At 38.4% G+C, this 22,126-nt stretch overlaps 1 protein-coding gene across 1 annotated transcript in view; it reads left to right on the forward strand.

Moving 5' to 3' along the window:
* LOC145258187 (cyclin-dependent kinase 4-like) overlaps positions 1-22,126 on the forward strand; it is a 212,449-nt gene that overhangs the window by 89,489 nt on the left and 100,834 nt on the right. The gene's annotated exons all lie outside the window — the stretch shown is intronic.

Consider the following 22,126-nt stretch of genomic DNA (forward strand, 5'->3'; position numbering starts at 1 on the left):
GAACTCTGTTTTACGATTGTTTTAAAAATGGAACAGAAATTTGAATAAATTTTATTCTGTTTTAATCTTTTTTATTTTTAAGTTGCACATATGCCCAAAAAAATCGAAAGTAATTGAACGAATGACATTCAACAATCATACTTTTTATTGAAAAGAAAAAAAAATTTTTTTATTTTATTAACAAAAACGAAATAATTTAATTTTAAACAAAAAAAAATGTCAATTTGGTATACCTTTTTGGTACTTTTTTTTTTTTTTTTTTTTTTTTTACATAAGTTCAACCCATCGTTCACATTGGAAACTTCGACTTATATAGGTTTTTGGATATGCTTACAACAAATAAACACTCCCAACCTCCCGATGTTAAGAATGGCTTTCGGAATAGACACCCCCAACTTCCCCACGTTTTGGGCAATACTCCATGTTCAATGAGAAACTTCCTAAATCTTCGTGTTCCCAAAATTTTACTATTGCATAAAAATTCTTATATTTGCAAATCGTGCACATATCGATGGTTGTGCTATTAATTTTTTAAACTTAATTTTTATTATTTTATCAATTACTTATGCATGCGCAATTAAAAAAAAAAAAAAAAAGATTAAAACTGAATGAAATTTAACTTTCCATTTCATTTTTAAAACAACCGTAAAACAGAGCATCCTCTGCAAGTTTTAGCAAAGAAAGTATTAGAGTTGAATGCTTGCTGATATTTAAGAACCTGAACAGTGAAGGGCTGGGATCCTGATGCTTGTTGAGTTAGTCAGGAGTATATACATCAAGGGGGCACAAGTGCTAGGAGTTCATCAGACTACATTCCATTAAATTACTTGTAAAACAAACATGGGGATGCAGCATTGCGATGATGGAACAGAGGTTAAAGCTTGGTCGATAGTGCAGGGCCTATTAGATTTGAGACCTGTTTTTTTGGATCCTGTGTAAGAATGAGAGTAGTGGTAGATGCATCAGCCCAAATATGGCAACAATATGCATGGGAGAATTGTGGCTTCGTAAAGATGTAGGATACTCTCTGGTGTGAGTAATTTTTAAACCCAGTAGCAGGAGCCCACCCTCTTTGCAGCAGCCTTGGCAATGTCCTCAATGTATTTGTTCTCAATCATGTTGCCTGTGAATGCTAAGCTGAGAAGTTTGAAGAATGGGCTCTCAGGTGGGGTGTTATTTGTCATGGCAATTGATTGTTGAGAATATTTTTATAGTTGTTAAAGGAAAGAAGCTTAGTCTTAGCAGCATTAAATGTTATCATCCATTTACGGTCCCATTCCACTACGGACTGAACGTTGTTTTCTAGAGTTTCTGCTATCGTCTTATATATGTATACATTCGTTTTTCCCGATGTCTATTATAGAATGTGATGTCATCAGCAAATATGCTCATCTCAGACACAATTTTTATGAATATCAAGAATAATAACGTCTAGGAGGATTTTATTATGACTAACGAACATATACTACTCCTTACCCCACAATGTAGGGGGTAATATCTGTGAAGAGTGTATCATGACAACAAAACAGGTACTACACTACCATTGCAACGAAACAGTAAAATAAATTAAGCATTGAAAATATAAGTAATGGTAAAGTTTGGGTTCAAACAGACAGATATCAAATCTCCATTAATAATAGAGACAACAACAGTGCACTAATAGAGGAGGTAATGCCATGGAGAATACTATCATGATAACATAACCGCAAAGCATATAATTCAGCAACAGATGTAGAAGTAATAGTATAGCCCAGCTTCATAAAGTACAAATGGATGGCACAAAAGCAACATGGTCACTGATTGATGTGCTAACCATATGCATTGGCATAAACGACCAGAAGAAGACGGATACTGATATGGATTCAACCTGGATTTTCACTAGAGCCTTGTTAACTGGATAACTCTAACAATACCATGTTGCTACTACCTTTGCAGCAGTAAGGAAGGGTTTGATATAAGAGTAGTTATTGTTCTCATTCCTGTTCATTTTTGAAGTTCTTGGTTCGTTCCTGAGGTGACCCAATCAAAAACTAACTTCCAATTAAACATTTTTTTTTTTTTTTTGTCAAATAATGTTTTGAAATAGTGCTGAGCGGCATTTGGTAGGATCTTCCTAAAGTTAATATTAACCATTTTGTTATGTAGGTATTTATTTGCTTCCTCACAAAAGCAAAATGTGACACAAGGATGCTTTGATGCGGTGTGTGTGTATGGGGGAGGGCCAGCTCCTCAAAAAGGGGCACTCTCGAAGTAGGCAAAAATAAAATTGCCTTAGTATAGAAAGGTTTCCCCCTTTCACTGACTAATGACCAAGGTCGCATCAAAACAGATACTACACTTTGATCCTGGCCTGTGCCAGGTTATATTTATATGCTCTGGCATTATCTACTACAAGAGCCTCATTTGGGTAACACCGAACTTAGGCACAATGCCAGTAGGGAGAAGTGGGGTTGATGATCATCTAACTACTTTTGCTTTATTTGGAACTTTATTGAACCCTAAACTTATCACTATCACCATAATACCGCATTCTCTCGATGGTGTTTACCTAATTAAAATATCCCCAGCTTATGTGATGACTTTATTTACAATTCTGCAAAAAACAAGGAATACATGTATATACAAAAAAACAAAAACAAGAAAAATATGTACAAATTTAGGGTTTTTTATTTATTTTTTTAATTTTTGTTAAAAAATAAAGTATGAGATGATGGGAGTGTGGTAAAAACTAGAATACACCCAAAAAGAAAGAAAAAAAGAAAACAACCAAATAAAATGCCTGTGGGGATGGGTTAGTAAGGCCCTTCCTACCTATTTCTAAGTTTAGAACGCCCACTGTTTTCCGAGTCGAAAACAAGCAGGTCATTCCCTAGTAGGGAGTGGGGGACCTAAGGGTAATCATTTAAAAGCAAGTTAGATCGGGATGGGAACATAGGGAATGGATGGTGTCTTCCAAGATAAATATATGTATAGAGGCAACAGATCGAGGACAAAACAAAAGGTGGAATGGCCATCTTTGGAAACTCTCCTAGTACTGATGAAAAAATAAAGACTGAGACCAGAACAACATTCCTACTTACCTTATAAAGTTTTCACTCTAAGTGGTTACGGTCCTGGATATGACCTTAAACTATATCCGATGGTGAGGCCTCAGCTTGCGGGCTTTGGGGAGTGTGGAGCCACCCTTTAATTGCCATTGCTCCCAGGTCCATTCTGACCCGGAGTGGTAGTACCTGTTAGGGTCTCAACTATGGGTTGAATAGAAACCGACTTAAAAAAAAACAAATATACTCTATTAAAAAATTGTTCTTCAAAATCACTGGATTCAGCATTAAATAACCTGAAAAGGGTTGATATGCTGTAAAACAAACAAACAAACAAATCTAAGTGGTTACCCTATCTATCCTAATCTAAAATTACTTTTGATCAGGCGGAGTTCTGTAGAACTTAGCACTGCCTGCCCAATGCACAAATTCAAACCTAGCGCCTCATTGGATGCACAAGCTAGTGTTGTGCACCCATCTCCTATTGAAATCCATGTAATGTAATTGTTTCCAATCGCATCTGATTTTTACTTTAAGCATCAGCTTAAAGTAAGCAACCAGATCCTGATTGGAACAAATCCAACCCCATAGATTACGTCAGGATGTGTAGTCCACGTTACTCACCTAGCTACTGCTAGGAACATGAGAAACACCATGCGTTTCTCCCTAATAAACGGCGGTCCATGTTGTTGATGACGTATGCCAAATCAAGAAGCACCGACCGCTCAGGGTTGATGCGAGTCGTTACCTCTCCAACTAACTCTCAGACTCTGAAGTTGACTGCAAAGGAAGAATATGTGATCCGTTGTTTCGTCTTGATTATCGTAGCAGCGCAGACAGAAGGGTAGATTTTCTTCCCTTCCTCGGTGTCTGCCGAGACTGTCGTAGAGTGGCAGTGCATCCTGGACAAGTCGTCAGATGATTGAGAATTTCGAGTTGTTTAAATAGCTTCAACCTGGCACCCAATTCCACTGCAAGTGGACCTTCTCCTCTGACATACGTAGCCACTCCACCAGCAGATTCTTTGTGGTACCCACCACTAAGTCCTAATATATATAGATATAGTCTCTTCCTAGACCGAGCAAAGTCACTGAACCCTGGCGATGCCCTTAGGGTGGCCCGGCATTCGGTGAAGGAACAAATATAAGTGACAGCCTCAAATACATTTTGCAGGGCAGACCATCGAATCCTGTAGATTTATTATAGCCAACCTGCTTAAACACAGTAATGATCTCACGCTCCATAACCATCCCATCACAGCTAGCTGCTTGGGCTGCTGTAAGGCAGGGCGAGCCAGCTAAATAGCTGCCAAACTCCTGGCTGCAGAGTCTGGGTAGTTGGGTGAAGCGCTCCTCCAAATGCTCACAAAACCCCTTGCAAATCTCGTGAGTCGATACCAGGTGTTTCACTTTCCAAATATACCCATCTGAGCCGAGGCATAAGGTGGCCTTATGCTCAACAGCGTCAATATTAACGGCTTCGTTAGAGACTCTATTTAACCTAGCTCTAACTACTCGACCCTCATATTGCTTGTTAACCAAGTGATTGAGGTCCCCCTTAACTAATGCTATCTCTAGGGGTTCCTCTCCAGCCACTGCCCAGGTCAGCCTATCTTCTACATTCTTTTTCGTCTGAGCCTTACTTACAGCGAGGCGTTGGCTATATTGGATATAAAAGCATCTAATTGTGGTGTTAATCTTAACCCACCAGCTACTCTCAATAGCCGCTGCCACCAGTTCCCACTGAATTAGTGATGTTAGCTGTTCCTGGAAGTGAATCATCTCCAGCAAGGAGGCTTTCAGCTTCCAGTACCTAGCCAACCTAGGCCTACCGCTTAACTTCAAACGAGCCATAACCAGTTTATGGTTCGAATGGTCTAGCCAGTGGAATGTGGAACAAGATAAAAAATCTATGACGCCCCTTCTAACTAACATTCTGTCCAGATAAGTACTCGAACAGAAGGCCACACTAGTGTGCCATGTCTAAATCTCCCTCTCTGGGTAATCCAGACAAAACCTGTGAACAAGATTGCACAAGGCCATCAGGTCAGACAGACTTCTTTCACACTTATTCAACACTCTATCCCCTCGACCTTATCTATATTGGAGTCTAGGATGGCATTCCAGTCCCCCATTAACACTACCTGCTTTAGACCTGAGAGAAACTCTCCACACATAAAAAAAAGAAACCCTCTCACTAGCTGCAGTAATCTGGTTCTTACAGCTTTTAACGGCAACATCGACCACAACCAGCCTTCCCTGAGCATCCACGTGAACTACGTTTACTGTCGCAGATAGGGTGTGACTAACGAGCACAAATACCCCACAACTACGAAGATTACTATATGCTGAGTAGACGTTAAAGTTGTTCATCTGCACATCACAATCCCCATATGAAACGAAACAAGTCTCCTGAAGAGCAGCTATGTCTACCTTAAGGCCCACAAGATCCCAGCGCGTGAGTAGCCATACTTGGGAATCTCATATTCAAAATAGCTAGGTTCAAGCTTCTCTACCTAATAGTATTCATTACACACAGGTCTAAAATCCTTGGCGGTAAGGACGTCAAAGGCCTGACCAAAACTGCTTGAGAGCAGGTCAGACGTAATCCGTCCGTCCCTTGATAGGCCTCCAACGTTCAGGGGGAAGATTAGTTCCAATGCTCTATAAAATGCGCATAAACTGGGACTCTCCCTTCATATCTGCTCGTTATATTGTTTAGTGATGGGTGCTCGATGTCTATAAGTTTCAAGAAATGCTTTTTTCCCAACCCCCAGCGTTCGCCATAGCACCTTCACCCTTCCTCACCTATTCATTGTCACAAAGGTGATTATCCTGTAGGCCTCCTTAAAGTTTCTCAGGTTTGAGACTTTTTTTCCCCTTTATCTCCTTCAACCCCTCTAGGCTCTTTAGGTATCTTTTCTGATGCCCATTGAGCTGCCCTCTTACTTGCTTGCTATCTACTTTGCAGAGTCTCTCCCCGGGCCAGAATGGAAACTTCCCATTTTTTTCCTGTCTAGGGGCCACAGAGGAAGACTTTTCTTCTGTCATTTTTTTCTGCTTCTTTATTGGCCGGAGCCTCTACTATCACCGACATTGTCTTGCAACTTAGTTGTGCTGGTATCTTGTTGAAGCCCTTTCTGTCTAACCTAACTAGCAACCTGTAGTCCCCAGTTATGTTCCTAGGGCCTCTGACTGGTTTAAACTTCTCTACTTCCCCATATTGGGACATTATTGCCTCAATATGCTCTTTGCTAACAAAGCAAAGGATTCCCAGGACTGTGATGTTTGTTTGTCTTTTACCCTGGCTTCATGTGGATGTTCTTCCACATGAGTGCCCCCCCCCTTGCTAGTTTTTCGGATTCCTCCTTATTTGATGGAAGGAGATCCCACGTTGCAAAACTGTGCCTGACTGTGTACTATGCCTGTATCTTCAGGTCGCCTATCACTTCTAACTTCTGTTCTTTGGGACTTCTATGAGTTCCTTGCGTGAGGATTGATACCGATCTTTTCTGGATTCACTCCATTATCCCTGGGATGATCTTTATATCATTCCTTTCCGTGTATTTTTTGTACTTCGTCTTGAAGAGATCCTTGTAATAACTTGGTGACCTTTTCTCATGTGGGCCCTAGCTTGTTGCAGGCCGGCCTTGCTTCTTTTCTATTGTCCTTTTACGGGCTTCTTTCCGGCATCTTATGTGTCTCCGAAATTGGTGAATCCGATATCACAAGAGCTGACCAATCCTCTTTTTGCCGGTTTTCTGGACTATTTGAGGAACACCCATCTGGTCTTATAAGTTCCAGGGATTTCACCTTTTTTAGTTTTTCACACGTTTTTGCAGGCTGTTCACCAGTGACTGGTTTTCCCTTCTCGCTAGCCTGAAATGGCTTTTTGGCATTTTTAATGGCTTTCTCCCATTCGATCTTGGTATTACCTCCACCTATTTTCTCTACTCTGTATCCCCTTCTTCCCGGCTCTGGGCTATTCTTATGGGCTCTGGCATTGTTCATGGATTCAAGAAGTCTCCCAACGATAGTTCCGACCCATTCGTGAACGCAAGCGGCTCTGGACTTGATTCGCCTCCTGGTGTGGTGGTTTTTCGTTCCTCTTTCTCTGAAGCAGAATTGCCTCTGAGCTTAGCATTGGCCATGACCGGCTGTCGAATCATTACTCCCGGAGCACATGTGCCTCCGGGCAATGTAAAGGGCGTTCCCAACACATGCATGCAATAACGTATGGTGCTCCATGAACGTAACATATGGTGCTCCCAGAACACTAGGTTTGGTAACTGAACCTGTGGTACCACCAGGTGTGGGCAAGATTGTGATCCTTAGCAGTGGAGTGCCACTAGGCATAACCCCTACAAATGCGAACGGACATGAGGTGCCACCGGGCGTAACCCCTATGAACGCGGATGGACGGGGTGCCACCAGGCGTAACCTTTATGGATGCAGACAGATATGGGGTGCCACCGGGTATAACCCCTCCGGATATGATTGATGCTCCCAGAATTTCACCGCCTATGAGCATGGCGTTGAGGGCATCTCCTCTCTCAGGCGAGTAAGGGGCCCGGTCCATTCTGAACAAAGACCCGCCGATTCGGAGACAGGGAGACTGTCGCCTAAAAAGGTACATAAGTCTCCCTGAACCTGCCGGCTATTTAAGTCCTAGCGAGTGCGAAACTATCTGCAAAAAGAAGGAAAAAATAAACAGTTAATATTGCCCTAATGGGCTAACACAACAAAACAAAACCAGTCCTTACCGTCGGTCCTTTGAGGAAAAAAAACCTTTGCACACACAAAAAAAAAAAAAAAAAAAAAAAACTTAATCGATTGGTTAAGTAGATTTTGTCACAAAATTTAGCATCAGAACAGATACTACACTCTGATCCTGGCCTGTGCATGCTGAGAATTTTTTTTACCCCTTTCAATGAATTGCACATCATTGATTTACACTATGGTCTGGTAAAAATGCCTGTGCAGCTCTCTCGGCATTCCCCGGTAAAGGCACCTTAAGTGTTTAGCAATAAATTAACCCCTTTTCAAAGAGAATGGGAAGGTGGACCTTCTAGAACTGCACAATGATAAAGGACATTTAAAAAATGACTTAAACTCTGTTGGATTTGGGACAGTCCGTAGCAGCGCCATGGTTGGTAATTTAGTGCTTGGTTTTATTCGCTTATCATTAAATATCCCATTTTATTAATGATAGATAGTACAATAGTGCTCCAATAGAGGAGGTAATGCTTGGGAGGATACTATCATGATAACAAAACAGCAAAGAGTATAATTCAGCAATAAGTATAGGAGTAATAGTACCTATTTACTATGCCTCCCCACGGGACAGAGTTAGACACCAGGGTCGTTTTTTAACGTGGAGAAAATGTACAAAAATAAAAATTGTCTCAGTCGTGAAGGATTTCTCCTCCACCGAAAGAGAACGAGAAAATGAAGTACTACACTTTGATCTTGACCAAAAGGCCAAGAACGCTTGGTTTTATTCACTTATCATTAAAAATAACAATTGAAGAATTTTTTAATATTTACATGACTACAATTTTCCTCCAGCCTTTTTAAAACAAAAGTTTCGAAATTATTATTTTTTTTTAATAATAATTTTTTTTCTAATATTTTATAACTATTTTATTTTTCGAGAACTATTTTATTTGTTTTTAGAATTATTTATTTAGTTTTACTTTTTAGATTAATTTATTAAAAAAAAAAATAATTTAGAATCGAATTTTTTTTTTTTTATTTAGAATTGAAAATTTAAAAATAAAATCTTTTTTTTATACAACTTTTTAATTTATTTCAAAAGACTTCTTTTCTCCTCTCAAAAAGTTGTCCCAAATTTCTTTTAATGTGAAAAAAAAAAAAATCCTTTTCAAGGAAAGTTGAGAACCATTGTGGACGGAGAGACAGAGGGGTGGGTAACTCATAGATTTTAATGTCTACTTGCTCATTTTTTTTTTTTTTTTTTTAAATATACACAATGTTGATCTCCCACTATCCTTCCCATCCCTCGCTCTCCCTTTCTCCCTCTTTTTTATTTATTTCCCTTTTACCCTTCTTTTTCCTTCTCTCCCCTCTTGTTCCTTCTCTCCCTTTTCCTTCTCCCCTCTTTCCGCGTCTTTCTCTTATCTCCCCTCTTACCATCTCTTTCTCCTCTCGCCACCTTTCTTTCTCCTCTCGCCACCTTTCTTTCTCCTCTCGCCACCTTTCTTTCTCCTCTCTCTCCTCTTCTTTCTCCTCTCTCTCTCCTCTTCTTTCTCCTCTCTCTCTCCTCTTCTTTCTCCTCTCTCTCCTCTTCTTTCTCCTCTCTCTCCTCTTCTTTCTCCTCTCTCTCCTCTTCTTTCTCCTCTCTCTCCTCTTCTTTCTCCTCTCTCTCCTCTTCTTTCTCCCCTCTCTCCTCTTCTTTCTCCCCTCTCTCCTCTTCTTTCTCCCCTCTCTCCTCTTCTTTCTCCCCTCTCTCCTCTTCTTTCTCCCCTCTCTCCTCTTCTTTCTCCTCTCTCCCTCTTTCCTTTCTTTCCCCTCTTTTCTTTCCTTTGCACCTCTTTCTTTCCCCTCTTTTCTCTCCAACGCTTTCCCTAATATATATATATATATATATATATATATATATATATATATATATATATATATATATATATGACTGAGAGAGAGAGATAAGAGTATAAGGCTAATTGTTAGATGCAACAACAGCAGCAGCAGTCTGGTAGTCGTAGCCGTGATAGCATATCAGCCAAATACACTTTGTACCGACCTCGGCAGATTAGTGTGCCCCCCCCCCTCGTCTTCCTCTACACATACTCTTCAGTCTGCTGCCACCCACAGTCTGGCTCTTTGCACTTTTCGATGCACGATTACTTCAATTTGGATCATTGTGTGACAAAATTCTATCGCTACTGCATCGAAAGGCCCTGGAGGGGGAAGGGCGTTGCAGCGTGTCGGTTTCTAAGCATTTTACAAGTTTTTCTTTTTCTTTCTCTCTTTCTCCATCTTTGTGTGACTATACTTTTTTTTTTTTTTTTTTTTTTTAGGGAGTAAATTTTTAGATTTAATATCCTTCACTTTCAATATCCTTCTTTCTGCCCCCAAATGAGATTCTACTTTTTTTTAGGCAATTACGCGTGAACACCCCGAGAAAGTGAAAAGAAGGGGAAGAAAAAAGCATTTAGAGTGAGGGATCAGTTTTGTATATAAATTTAATATAAAATGATCCCCCAATTCCGAACCATTCTAGCTTTTTAGCGCAGTTAACTAAATTTTTGTAACACCAAATTCTACGTACGAGTGGCAAGTTTGTAAAAACTACATGTAATCGCATAATAAGTAGACCCCTTTCAAAAAAAAAAAAAAAGAAGAAAGCAAGGAATTTATACCCCATATTAAAAAAGAAATAAAGACAAAAAAAAAAAAATACCCTAAAATCTTAGAATGACCTGGAAATAAAAAATGATTTAATGTTAAATTTGTATTTAAAACTGATCCCTCACTCTAAATTCTAAACACTCTCTTTCTGTACCCTGTCCTAGGAGGAGAAACTAGTGCTTGGTGCACCAACCGAGAGGTAGGAACATGGCTTCATGCATCCGTGAATGGTGGCTGTATTTTTAATCTGATTAGGCACATTTCTGCATTCCAAGCGTGGTTTTCGAGTCGTATATTTTGTTTTCCCACGGTTATGCCTCTTTGGGCATCTCTCGTTTAATCAGTCTCCCTTAAAGAAACAACAAAATCGACTATTTTTTCAGAAATATTACTAGACGTTTTTTTTTTTTAGCCCATTTAAAACGGGCAAAAACTTAACTTAAAACGAGTGCTTTATGCCAATTTAATGTCTGAATATGGTTAAATTTATGCTCATTTTTGCGTTAATCTTTGCTAATTCCTCGGATAGATACCATAATACCTAGTCCGCTGCACCTTATCATTAAAAAGTCTGTATAAAATTTCAGCTAGATTGGCTCGGTAGTTTCTGAGATAGCTTCTAGAGTAGATGTGATATTCTGGTGGCTAATCCCTAACTATGCATTGAACAGATACCATAATACTTATTTCACTACACCTTATCATTAAAAAGGTTCATACAAAATTTCAGCCAGATCAGCTCAATAGTTTCAGAGAAAGTAGAACAGACAGACAGACAGATAGACAGACAAACGGAGACAATTATGCTATAGATATTATATTCACATGAACAAAAGCAGACATTTACTATTGATGTATACCCTCCCTCAAAAATAACACACACACACAAAATTGCTTCCCCAGTGTTTGCACTACTATTCATAAAGCATTTTTGGTCCCCTGACAAAAGGAGGACGGACCTGTAAATTCACCTTTGTCCGTTTGTCTGTCTGCACTTTTCTCAATTTGCCTTGAAATTTAAAAAAATTTGGCTTGAAATTTTTTTAAATCTTGCACAAACATTAAACATGATATGAGTAAAAAAGTAACAGAACGGATTTTCCGGAAAAAACTCTGGTTGTCCCCCTAGGGGTGCCTTTTGGGTTAAAATGGCTACAATTGACACTTTTATGCTTATTAAAAAAAATTAATTCCTTGGATTTTTATAAAACTTTCTGAAAAGTTGTAGTAACTAACTGATTTCTATATAATTTTATTTATCTATACTTCGCGATAACTCTTGGGTGTGCCCCAGGGGCTCCTTTAGGACTAATAAAAACACTCCATTTTTGGGACTATTTTACTCAATTTTTCTGTGTATGTCTATTTAGTAGTTTTGCATGGTGCTGAACTTAGGGACTTTTGGGGCTAAATGGGGGAGAAGTAAATAATGGACTTGGTGTCATCAGCAAATATACCCATCTCGGACACAGTTTTATCCGGGAGGTCGTTTATGAATATCAGGAATAATAAAGGTCTACCTGCATTAATATCATATTTTTTAGACGTGCTGTCATTGAGGACAACCTGGATTTGATTATGTTGAGTATTCATCCAGAAATACAACATGATTTAATTTTCATTAGAAGCTCTTTATGCCAGACCTTCTCAAAGGCTTTGGATATATTAAGGGTTTCTGCTGCCTTATCCGGTGCATATTATATGCGTTCAGAGATGACAATTAAAATATCTGCAGTAGAACGGGTTTGCCTAAATCCATACTGTTTGTCAGAAAGAAGTTTAGCATTTACTAGATAGTGGATTGGTGCTTATTAATAAACTAACCTGGGTGCCTGGCGTTGCCTGGGTGTTTGGGTGTGTGTGTTGAGCAAAAAAAAAAAAAAAAAAAAAAAAGTGGTAGTAGGCAGGCAGGCAGGCAGGCAGGCAGGCTCGAACCTGTACACCGAAGGAGGAAAAGAATGTGAAAAAAAAAAGTGACGTCTTTGCTGTTGCATCCATCGCCAAACCGAAAGTGACGAAGATTTAATTAAGGCTAGTCAATCGAAAAGAGGAGATGACTTTCGAAAAAAGAGACCCCCCCCTCCTTGTAGAAAAGTGCCCAGTTGAGGGTGAAGGAATTAATATTTTTAGCCAATTTTTCGATATTTGTCGACCGAAGGGTCGAGCTTCAAAACGCTATCGATTGGGTGGAAATCTGTCGTCTCTGTCGAAAGTTTTAGGTAGATATATATACATACATACATACATACATTTAAACAGACATTGATTTATATTATAGACTAGCGGGGGTACCCGGCGTTGCCCGGGTGTTAGTAGGTGTGTGTGGTGTTAAATAAAAAAGAAGCCGTGGGGGGGGGGGGTAGGATCGAACCCGAAGCCCTGAGGCAAAGTTTGAAAATAAAATCGGCCAACCAGAATGAGTTAGTGAAAGATGTTTGAATTTATTTAAGAACAAAATTGACAGGTGCGCGCACGGAAGTCATCGAGCGTTACGACGACGACGTTGTCAATGACCAGGTTCATTGAAAAAAAAGAAAAGACATCTCACACCACGATTCGAACCCAAAACTTTTAGATAATGAATCAATGCGTTAATTAACTGACCTAACGCGACGTACATGAAATTTAATCAGTTTTTCAACTATTTAAAGTAAATCAGGTCATGACGTCATCTGACGCATGCGTAGAACCAGTCGTTGTCACGAGAGGGCCGTTTTTGTTGACCCCCCCCCCCCTTGTCGAAAATTGTCGATTTCGGGGTGAAAAAAATGAATGTTTTTGGCCAATTTTTCGATATTTTTCGAGCAAAGGATGGAGGTTTAATATGATACTGAGTTTGTGAATTTTTGTTGTGTCTGTCGAAAGTTTTTAAGCAGACACACAAACATACACACATACCTACATACATACATACATTTTGTCTTTTATATATATATAGAAGACAACTCAAAGATTTTACTCATCAAGGTCCAAAGGCCACTAATTCCTGTGAGACAGTTGTTTTTTTTTGCAGCATATCAACCCCTTTGAAAATGTCTAGTACTGACCAGTAATTATGGAAAATGTTTTTATGTTTCAAGTTCTTTATATCTTCAAATATTTATTCATGGTGTTTGGTTTGGTTGTTTTGTTTTATGGCATACCAACTCTCTTTGGGACTTTTAAAGCGGAATCCAATAATTTTGGAAAAAAGTTTTTACACTTTAAAACATAAAACTATTTATTTAAAAGTTTTTATGCTTTAAAATATAAAAATATTTATTCATGGTGCTTAGTTTGGTTGTTTTGTAGAGGAAAATTGTTTTTTTTTGTTTTTGATTTTGCAGAATATGATTGAAATTTGAAAAAAGGAAACTGTTGTTTAAAGTTAAGAGAAAGATAAACATATGTCTTACTGCATGCGTGTGTCGGGTGAGTCGTACAAGAAAGAGAGAGATCAAAGATGGCTCCCGTGGTTTTATGAACTGTGATCTCATAAAGTTTTGCGAAATCATGCCGCACACATGCAAATGAAGGGAATTAAAGTATAAAATCAGCTTCAGTTGAGAAGTACAGGAATGAATCCGTATCTTTGACAATTGTCGGTGCTAGTCACATTGTTGGATTTCAAGCCATGCGTTTGTTAGCCTGTTGCTAGGATTTTTCTTGAGTTAAAACCAGAAGAACAAGCTATCTCGGTTATGGCCACCGGTCTGAACAATATGATAAAGCCATTCAGTGGCGAAGGTGATGTGGTTAGGGTTAGGGTTAGGGATGTGGTGGCTTGGCTAAAAAAAGTGGACCTATTGGTGAAGCTCCAAAACATAGGCGATGTTGCCACAGTGATACCGTTGTTCTTAGAGGGGGACGCGCTAGCCCTATATTTGGAGCTAAACGAACAGGAACAGGATGACGCTAAAGTCAGATTAATCCAGGCATTTGCCAAGGGCCCGTTTGAGGCATTCAACAGATTAAAAGAGGTGGATGAAGGAATTCATTGATGTGTACACTAATTAACTTAAAAGATTGATGGAGCTAGCAGGAATTAGGAGGCAGGCAGCGAGTCACGTTGCCCAGGTGGCGTTTGTCATTGAGTTCCTGGAGAAGATTTCCAAGAGGTCGCAGCAGGTCTCAGGTGTTGAGACCTTGGAGCTGAGTGAGCTGCTCCTAACTGCGAAAATATTAGTGAGCACCCAACCCTCTGGGTCTGTAAGAATGGCGGCAACAGCATGGAAAGATGTGAGTAGAAACTGAGACCGCAAGGTGCATGTTTCAAATGTGGAAGTCTGCATCTACGGAGAGACTGCAGGAAATTCTTGGAAAAGACGGTGTGCTACAGGTGTAATCGGAGTGGTTACATGGCAGTGAACTACACAAGTCCGGAAACTGGCAAGTGGGAAATCCTGGTGGAAGGACAAGAAGTCGTGACACTGATCGACTCTGGCTGTACCACTGCTATGGTGCACACAAGCCTGGTCAGTGGATGGAAAGGGAAGGGTGAAATAGTGTCATTTAATGGGTCATGAGTGAAATGTCGAGGGAGGAGGATTATCATGGTTGAAATTGAGAATCACCGGATAAGGGTTCATGCGGTTGTTGCTGACCAACTAGTGTCTGACGTCCAAGCGATTGTTGGAATGGATGTAATACGCCAACTTGTAGGCGTCACAGTCAGCAGCGATGGTGTGAGGTTCGGGCTGGCTGGGTGTGTTGTGATATCCGATTCCTTCATTGATCCACTCAACAGAGCGGGTCAGTGAAGGGATCGGAGAAAAGAGATGGATATTGATTGGTGATCTGGATTTTCAAGTGGAATTCAACGGGAATCAGTGGATGGTGAAATGGGTATGAAAGAATAAACCACTGACACTAACAAACAGGGTGGCATGCTACAATAATTTGATCAAAGGAGGAGCAAGAAAGGATTTTGAATGAGAAGTGAACAGATAGATCGAGATGGGCATACTTTTGTTGTGGACAGATGACGTTGAATCGGACATTGATGGCCATTTTGCAACCAACAAAAGAGAAGGTCAGACCAGTTCTGGATTTCCAAGAGTTGAACCAATACATTGAGTGACATACTTGCGGTGACACTGTAGATGTATGCAGTGAAACCATTAGAGAATGGAGGCAAATGAACGGTGCAACTCCGCATTAGCAAAAAAACTCTGGAAGTACCAGTTGATCAGATATAAAGGCAAAATTTATTGCTTATGAAAATGGTGTTTGGGTTGAACTCGGCATCCAAGATCATGTCGACCATTCTGAGGAAGGTTCTAGAAAGAATGGGGGAAAAGAGACGGTGCTGTCAGCTTGTCCATTGATTGCATCCTTGTAAATGAAATTCTGATGACTGCAAAGGAGGTGGTAGTTCACTTCAAGAAGTTTAGGTTGGTCGCCAAGGCACCAGAATTGGACAGGGGAGTGGCCTTGGGGCTAAAGCTAAAACAAAGTGCGTCAGGTGGCTTGGAATTTCGAAGAGGGAATGAGATCCTGCAAATGAAAGAAGAGCTCAACAAGGGGGAGATTTTTCCATATGCAGCAGTCTACATTGCTGGCTGGCTTAGACCAGCATGCTGCTACATCAAGAGGCATACCTTCTGGAAAATCTACAACAGTGTAGTAAATAATGGGCAATCAACAATTCCCACACTAACCAACAATCATGAGGTTGTTTGCTCAGCAACCGAGAACGCTAACATGCTTGCCAGTCGGTTTGCCTCAAACTCCACACTGGATCCTCTCAACCACCCCCTACCTGACTTTCCTATGCGGAAAGACGCCACGCTAGACAATCTGAAAATCACCCCTGCTCAGGTGCATGCTATCATAAAAAACCTTGACACTTCAAAAGCATGTGGACCCGATCTCATCCCAGCTGTGCTATTAAAAAAGTGCTCAGCTGAAGTAGCTCCAGTTCTCTCCAAATTCTACAACAAATACCTTAATGAATCTTGCTTTCTGAGCTGTTGGAAAACTGCATCTGTGGTACCAGTATTCAAGAATTCTGGCGAAAGAACTGACCCATTAAATTATCGCCCCATTAGCCTCCTCCCACTTTTTGCCAAAATATATGAGACCTCAATTAACCATGCTCTAGTTCACCACCTTACAGATGCTAAACTTCTGACTTACCATCAATATGGATTTAGACAAACCCGTTCCACAGCAGACATCCTGAACGTATATACCATTCACTGGACAAAGCGGGGGAGGGCAGAGCGGTAGCTCTAGATATATCCAAGGCTTTTGACAGGGTATGGCATGAGGGTTTCCTCAGGAAAATTAGATCATACGGTATCACTGGTAGAATACTTAACATAATTAAATCCTTCTTAGATAAGAGAAAAATCCAAGTTGTCCTCGACGGTCGTACATCTAAACAATATGATATAAATGCGGGAGTGCCCCAAGGGTCTATCCTTGGACCTCTATTGTTCCTAATATTCATAAATGACCTCCCCGACAAAATTGCCCCTGAAATGGGTATATATGCTGATGACACCACACTCTATAACAGGCACGACCGGAAAACAAATGAACACATATCTAAAGAAATGGCAGAAACACTAAAGGATGACCTCCAATCTGTAGTGGAATGGGGACAAAAATGGATGGTCACGTTAAATGCCACTAAGAATAAACTATTTTCCTTCAATAATTACAAGAAACCTTCTCTACCACCAATAGCAATGGCCAACGACTCTTTATCTGAGAGTACATCTTTCAAACTCCTTGGTCTAACGTTCACTGGAAACATGAGTTGAAACAATTACATTGAAAGCATTGCCAAGACTGCTGCGAAGAAGGTAAGTTCTCTCTACCGTACTAGAAAACTACTAACACCTGAAAGTATCCTGTACCTCTATAAGGTCATCATTCACCCATGTATGGAGTATTGCTGTCATATTTATGCTGGTGCATCTGCTACTAGTCTCTCACTCCTAGACAAGGTTCAAAAGAGAGTCGCCAATCTGATAGGCCCTGAACTGTCATCTAAGCTTCAGCCTCTGTCCCATCGACAAAATGTTGCATCCCTCTGCCTGTTCTACAAGTATTTTAATGGTGAATGCTCTGACGAACTGCAAGCACCTGTTCCCCCACGACGTAAACACCCTCGACAAACCCGACAGGCAGCAAAATCCCACCCCCACACAGTAGAGATTCCTAGATGTAAAAGATCTTTCTACTCCAGTAGTTTCTTCCCCAGAACTGTTAGACTTTGGAATTCCATTCCAGGTCCCTGCTTCCCCAACTGTATTGACGTGCAGAAGTTCAAGTGTAACGTGAACCGACATCTTGCTGCCCAAATCCCTACATAGTACCCCAGTAGTTATTGCCCCTGATAGTAGCCCCCTACACCAAAATGGCAATGTGCTTTGTTTAGGGGTGAAAATGTAATAAAAAAAAAAGAAGAGGAATGGGTGATAAAGTGGGAGGAAAAACAGCCGTCTTGATCAAAGAAATCCTGAAAAAAGTGTAAAGGTATGACCCAGTTCATTGAACATGCTGCGAACACTGGGTGGAGTCGTGTGGTGTGATGCAAGCGGCATTGTAACAGGTGTTATCTTGGAAGTGGGTGGAGTGGGTGCAGAGGATGTGGCTTGGTTAAGGAAGAAGGATGATGCTAACCACATCAATTTGGCAAAATTGGATGCGGTTACCAAAGGAGTGAATCTGGCTTTGAAATGGGGACTACGCGACATCTTTGAAAAAACAGACTCGACAACTGTGTTTGCCTGGCTTAAATCCATGATTTCAAACGATAAAAGGATAAGGACGAAAGGGGCAGTGGAGATGCTGGTGAAGCGCCGGCTTGGGATGCTGGCTGAACTGATGCAGGAATTTTCTCTGAAGCTGCGTGTAATCATGGTGACCTCCAAGAAGAACAGAGCGGATGTTCTCACGAGAGTGAGAAAGAGCTGGCTTATGCCAAAAAACAAGGATGTTGCTGTAGTGTCTGATCTGGATAATGTTGAGGTGCGAGAGGTGAACGATCTATATGGGAGCAGATAGGACATTATACCTGGTGTATATATACACCAGTTAAACATCTACAGAGCTGTAATATAAGGGTCGTTTGAAAAGTAATGCCTCCTATTTTTATTCTGCCCGAGTGAATCAAAGGGATTGCAAATTGCATTGTTGTGACTGAACTTATGCATTCACGACTTGAAAGTTTCGTGTCTCTATTGTAGATATTGATGATGTCAGATCCTAAGAAAGCAATCTTTGTCATGGATGTGCATCAGTAGCAGAGATCTGTCATTTGGCTCCTGAAGAAAGTGCATTGAGAATGGTAGTGACTATGTAGAAAAATAAATTCTGGAGCACAAAAGGTTGTTTGCTTAATGTCTTTGTAGCTCTTCAAGTTTAAAAAAAAAATAGGAGGCTTTATTTTTGGAATGACCCTCATATGACAACGTCCACTCTGGACGCCCATGTGCAGTCATTGTTCATCGCTGGAAAGAGAATGGTGTTGATTATATAGCAAAACAAATTCTGGAGCACAAAAGGTTGCTCGCTTTTTTCGTACCACTCCCGTCCTTGCATTTGAGTTTAAAAAAAAAAAAATAGGAGGTAAAACTTTTGTAACGACCTTCGTATAATAATAACTGTTTGTTTTATATAGAAATGAATACAGTTGTACCAAATGATATGCAAGATGTTGAATCTGTTAACTTTTCATAAAAAATTCAATCGTGCATATGAAAATTAAAAAAATTATATACAAAGCATCTGAACTCTCTTCAATTCAAAAATCCAATGAAGCATTTTAGGGTTTTAACTTTTGCACTTACTAAAAGGTTCAGGGGGTGTTTAAGCATAATGGACCAGTCCTTGAACGAGTTTGCAAGCTTTTTTTTTTTTTTTTTTTTGTGAATACATATTCTATCAGGACCTACCTCCATAAAATTAAAAATAAATCCAGGCATAGTTAAGCAAGGAAACATTGTTTCAGAATTATTGAGATGAGGATTGATAATTTGGATTATTCCGACTACTGTTCTCATCTTGAGTGTTATTCTCACAACATCTTGGCTGATCTAACCTGCGATCTTCTGCAGATGTGTTTTATCTCATCAAGCGCCTGTGGTGCAATGAATAAAAAGTGTTAAGTAATAATCAGTTCTAAGTCACAGTCTTTAGGAGATTGAAGTTTCTCAGTACGTGAGACTGAGTACTGAGAATACAGTTATGACTTGCTAAGAACTTCTACTTCATCATGGTTGACAGAACAAGAGCAAATTACCCCCGTGGATTGAATAAAGGGTTCTGTTAAAAATTCTGCTTATATCCCTGAGTTCAATGAGATGTATCTGAAATGGATCATTAGCTGAAACATTGTGAGATTGACATCCAAGATGAGAACTGTAATCTGAATGATCCAAGAGGGCTCTACATTGCGAGTGAAACAGTCACATTTGCAAGTGATTTTTCAAAGTGGCGACTAGAATTAATGAAACGCTTATTTTTTGGCAATTGTGTTTCTTTCACTGACAATCTTCCAAAGCTCACTACTGAGTGAAAAATATCTTTTCAACTTTTTTTTTTTTTTTTTAATAAAACGAACAAAGTTAAATTATTTAAGCAATAAAAGTTTAATAGAACAATATACTCATTTTTTTTTTTTTTTTTAAACGAAGGCTGTTTAAAAAAAACATCTGAAGAAATTAGAATGCTTATATCTTCAAGTATCAACATAAAATTTGTTGTATATTTAGAATTATACTTATAAAAAAAATATGGAAAAATCTTTATTATGTACATAATCATCACAGATTGAAGATGTCATGTTCACAAAATTCACATATGTTTGGCTAGTAACTTTTTTATTTGGTTGGTAAATAGAAAATATCTAGGTGTCAAAGGTCAACTGAAAATAAATTTGTCTGTGGAGCCCTGTCTGATATATGTCTTTATATTATTTGGATTCTTCGGACTACTTTTCACATCCTGAGTGTTATTTGCACAAGATTTCAGTCAATGCAAGGTGTATCTTGTTGAACTTGAGAATCTGTACAGAATTTTGAATGGAACCCTTTATTTAAACCACGGGGGTAGCATGCTCTTGTTCTGACAGCCACAATTGGGTAGAAGTTTTAAGTAACTTGCAATTGTGTTTTGAACTTAAACCTCCGGAAGAGTATTTTATCCACTACTTTTATAAATATGTAATATGTAGTAATAAAAACAGATATATAATAAGTAATATATAGTAATAAAAACAAATATATAATAAGTAATATGTAGTAATAAAAACAGATATATAATAAGTAATATGTAGTCATAAAAACAGATATATAATAAGTAATATGTAGTCATAAAAACAGATATATAATAAGTAATATGTAGTAATAAAAACAGATATATAAGTAATAATATGTAGTAATAAAAACAGATATATAATGACAAGTAATATGTAGTCATAAAAACAGATATATAATAAGTAATATGTAGTAATAAAAACAGATATATAATAAGTAATAATATGTAGTAATAAAAACAGATATATAATGACAAGTAATATGTAGTAATAAAAACAGATATATAATAAGTAATATGTAGTAATAAAAACAGATATATAATGACAAGTAATATGTAGTAATAAAAACAGATATATAATATGTAGTAATAAAAACAGATATATAATATGTAGTAATAAAAACAGATATATAATAAGTAATATGTAGTAATAAAAACAGATATATAATGACAAGTAATATGTAGTAATAAAAACAGATATAATAAATAATAATATGTAGTCATAAAAACAGATATATAATGACAAGTAATATGTAGTAATAAAAACAGATATATAATGATAAGTAATATGTAGTAATAAAAACAGATATATAATGATAAGTAATATGTAGTAATAAAAACAGATATATAATGATAAGTAATAGGTAGTAATAAAAACAGATATATAATGATAAGTAATATGTAGTAATAAAAACAGATATATAATGATAAGTAATATGTAGTAATAAAAACAGATATATAATGATAAGTAATATGTAGTAATAAAAACAGATATATAATGATAAGTAATATGTAGTAATAAAAACAGATATATAATGATAAGTAATATGTAGTAATAAAAACAGATATATAATGATAAGTAACATGTAGTAATAAAAATAGATATATAATAAGTAATATGTAGTAATAAAAACAGATATATAGTGATAAGTAATAAGATTGTACATCTAGAAACGAAATAAGGTTTCAGTCTCCTAAAATTCATACTACAATTGTCTGCAAACACTTGTAGTGGATAAAATACATGGTAAAATTCAGTTGTAAAGTTACACTCTTCTGGAGTATTTTTCTCATCTTGAGTGTTATTTTCGCAATATTTTGATCGATGTAACCTCTCAATTTTTTTCAGATGTTATCTTGTCTAACTTGGGAATCCTTTTGTCAAACTCTATAAAATTAATAAAATTCAGTTGTAAAAATTACACCCTTTTGGAGGTTGAAGATTCGATCGTCAGTACGAGCGATAGTCAAAATACAATTGCAAATGCTTAGGACTTGTTCCCGTTCATGGCTGATCAAATGAGAACATGCTGCCTCTGTAGATTAAATAAAGGATTCCGTTTGAAATTCTAGGCAGAATCCCAAGTTCGACAGAAAGATTTATGTGTTCGACAAGATATACCTGAAAAATGTCAGAGATGTCAACCGAAACGTAAAAATAACACCCAAGATGAGAAAAGTTGT

Source organism: Euprymna scolopes, chromosome 33, assembly GCF_053919585.1.
Source record: "Euprymna scolopes isolate OS-2025 chromosome 33, ASM5391958v1, whole genome shotgun sequence".
NCBI lineage: Eukaryota > Metazoa > Mollusca > Cephalopoda > Sepiida > Sepiolidae > Euprymna > Euprymna scolopes.